Here is a 3,992-nt window from a genome sequence, read left to right as displayed (position 1 = left end):
TTGGCGCTCCTCTTTTTTTGCAAAAAATCACTATAATGGCGAGAGTCTGAAAAGTCTTCCCTCGTCAAACTTATAGGATGGGCACAGAATTTTTGTTACTTTTTTCGGAAATCAGGGCAGCGACGACGAAAAAGTGCGACAAAAAATTACTATGTTGGCATGTGGCTCAAAAGACTCAGAAAATCCTAAAAATAGGATAGGGAAAAAATATTTTTGGTCGCCAAAATTTTGCCCTAAAAACTGCCCGGGGTTCTCCAGACTCTTTTTTTTCCGAAACCAACTCAGGCAAGGAAACACGAATCGGAAAATAGAAGGATCTCGAAAACAAACCTAATATGAAAGGAACTCGGATTGGTGGTGGATATATGGTGGTAGGATATGGCAGCGGTGGTGGTATATTGGTACGGATTGGTGGTGGTATATAGATACGGATTAGTGCTCGTATATGGATACGGATTGGTTATGGTATATGGAGATGGATCGATGGCAGATAAGCGGTGGTGGTAGATGGAAGGGGCGATGATGATGGTGCGGTAGCGGCGTGACAACTTATGACCAGAACTCGAAACTCTAAAAGACTAGACTCTAAGACCTGCAACTAGACACGACGATGCAACCGCAAATTCAACAAAGCAAAATACCGAAAAGACTATGCAAAGGCTCAGATTGGTTCGGATATGATGAACTAACCCTAATTTTTTTTGGCTTTTTTTGTGGACTATAGGTATGAAGAACAGACTCGATCTGAACTATGAAAAACTGTAAATTCTCACCGAGCAACCTGGAAATCTGATACCACTTCATAGAGGCGAGGGGCCCGATCTTTCGATGAGATGGTGGCTATCGTTTTGGTGGATGTCGACTTTGACGATCTGACAATGAACGTGCGAGGACATGACACCTTACCGATCGCTAAACCAACTCCGAGAGGTTATTGACCACGCCGGAACACGATCAACCTGACCACAAGGGTCTATTTCCTTCAAAGAACGAAGAACAAGCAAGAAATTGAAATTGCAGTCTGGATATTGCGAATATAAGAGGAAAGCTTTATTGATGAAGTTGGGGTTTTGCGACGTCTTGGTCTGGTCGTTGGACACAAACGAAGTTCGTGAAGTTGCAGCTATGGAAAACTTTTAATCTAAACAAAACCCCAAAGTCTAAACGACGCCCTAAGGGATGTATATACGGTGGAAGAGGGGGTATTTCGTGGCCCTTGGAGGAGGGGTCTGAAACCAACCCTAACTCTTGTTTCCCCACACACACGGACTCTAAAAACATCCTATACTTAAGTATTTCGAAAATACATGGGCCTGGCCCAATAATAAGGTGACGCAGCACCTAGAATAGCCTCTGGACAAAATTTATGAAGTGGCATCTTGTATATTTCGTCCAAGGCTTCATGCACTCCTTATGGTGGCTTCAAAGTCCTAAAATCATCACTTATAACTCCGTTCTGGATCCCCTTGCGCATGCCATCATCTCCATGCTTGGTCTTGCTCCAGTGTTCATCCCTCTTAGTCATGCGAGGCCCTTCATTTGTAAGCAAAACAAATGTATCCAATTTAGGAAGCATCATATTCTCATGAACATCAGAATCATTACCAAGAAACGAAACTACCTGATAATTTAATTGGCGTGCGCGAGCTCTAGTAATTGGTCCAGTATGTATAGCAGCAGGGGCTGTGGGTGTAACAATGGTATTGATGTCCTCATCACTTTCCCTTATGTCATTAAACACAAGAAGGGTAAAGAAAATGTTATTGCTGATGCATTGTCTCGTCGTTATACTATGCTTTCACAACTTGATTTTAAAATATTTGGTTTGGAGACCACCAAAGATCAATATGTGCATGATGTTGAATTTAAAGATGTATTGCAGAATTGTAAGGAAGGGAGAACTTGGAACAAGTTCGTTTTTAATGATGGATTTATGTTTCGTGCTAACAAGCTATGCATTCCAGCTAGCTCCGTTCGTCTTTTGTTGTTGAGGGGGCACATGGAGGAGGATTAATGGGACACTTTGGCGTGAAGAAGACGGAGGACATACTTGCTACACATTTCTTTTGGTTAAAGATGAGACGGGATGTTGAGCGGTTTGTTGCTCGCTGCACTACATGTCAAAAAGCTAAGTCGCGACTCAATCCTTATGGTTTATATATGCCTTTGCCTGTACCTAGTATTCCTTGGGAGGATATATCTATGTACTTTGTTTTAGGTTTACCTCGAACAAAGAAAGGGAGGGATAGCATATTTGTTATCGTGGATAGGTTCTCGAAAATGTCACACTTTATACCATGTCATAAAAGCGATGATGCTGTTAATGTTGCTGATTTGTTCTTTCGTGAAATTATTCGCTTGCATGGTGTGCCAAATACTATTGTTTCAGATCATGATACTAAATTTCTTAGCCACTTTTGGAGATGTTTATGGGCTAAGTTGGGGACTAAACTGCTTTTTAGTACTACTTGTCAACCCCAAACTGACGGACAAGCTGAAGTAGTCAATAGGACATTGTCTACTATGCTTAGGGCTGTTTGAAGAATAATAAGAAAATGTGGGAAGAATGCTTTCCTCATATTGAATTTGCTTATAATCGTACATTGCATTCTACTACTAAGATGTGCCCTTTTGAAATTGTGTATGGTTTCCTACCTTGTGCACCTATTTGTTGCCTCTTCCTTCTTCGGAGAAGGTTAATTTTGATGCTAAAGAACATGCTGAATTGATTTTAAAGATGCATGAGTTAACTAAGGAAAACATTGAGCGTATGATTGCTAAATATAAACTTGCTGGAGATAAGGGTAGAAAACATGTTGTGTTTGCACATGGAGATCTTGTTTGGTTACATTTGCATAAGGATAGATTTCCTAATTTGCGCAAATCAAAGCTAATGCCACGTGCTGATGGTCCTTTTAAGGTGTTAGAGAAAATAAATTATAATGCATATAAACTTGAGCTGCCTGCAGATTTTGGGGTTAGTCCCAATTTCAACATTGCAGATTTGAAGCCTTATTTGGGTGAGGAAGAGGACCTTTCATCGAGGACGACTTCATTTCAAGAAGGGGATGATGATGAGGACATCAATACCATTGTTACACCCACAGCCCCTGCTGATGTACATACTGGACCAATTACTAGAGCTCGCACACGCCAATTGCATTATCAGGTACTTTCGTTTCTTGGTAATGATTCAAATGTTCATGAGAATATGATGCTGCCTAAATTGGATACATTTGTTTTGTTGACAAATGAAGGGCCTAGCTTGGATAAGAAAGATGAACCTTGGAGCAGGTTCAAGCATGGAGATGATGGCATGCGCAAGGGGAACAAGAACGGAGTTACAAGAGATGATTCCATGACTTTGAAGCCACCATAATGAGTGCATGAAGCCTTGGACGAAATATACAAGATGCCACTTCATAAATTTCGTCTAGAGGCTATTCTAGGTGCCCCGTCAACTTATTTTGGGCCAGGCCCATGTAATTTCGAAATACTTGATTGTAGCCTGTTTTTAGAGTCCGTATTTGTGGGGAAACAAGAGTTAGGGTTGGTTTCGGACCCCTCCTCCAAGGGCCACGAAATTCCCCCTCGCTCCTCCATATATACAGCCCTTAGGGCATCCTTTAGACTTTGGGTTTTGTTTAGATTAAAAGTTCGACATAGCTGCAACTTCGCGTACTTCGTTTGTGTTCAACGACCAGACCAGGGCGTCACAGAACCCCACCTTGATCAATAAAGCTTTCATCTTATATTCACAATATCCAGATTGCAATCGCAGTTTCTTGCTTGTTTTTCGTTTGCTCGCAGGAAACAGACCCTCGTGGTCAGGTTGATCGTGCTCTGGCGTGGTCAATAACCCCTCGGAAGTTGGTTTAGCGATTGCTAAGGCGCGACGTCTCGGACGTTCATAGTCGGATCGTCAAGGTCGACTCTCAACGAAACATCGGGACACCTTCGCCTCTATGAGTCACCACGCCGGCGACCCTTGA

This window comes from Triticum aestivum, chromosome 2A (assembly GCF_018294505.1).
Source record: "Triticum aestivum cultivar Chinese Spring chromosome 2A, IWGSC CS RefSeq v2.1, whole genome shotgun sequence".
In the NCBI taxonomy this organism is placed as follows: domain Eukaryota; kingdom Viridiplantae; phylum Streptophyta; class Magnoliopsida; order Poales; family Poaceae; genus Triticum; species Triticum aestivum.
This window is presented reverse-complemented; position numbering follows the sequence as displayed.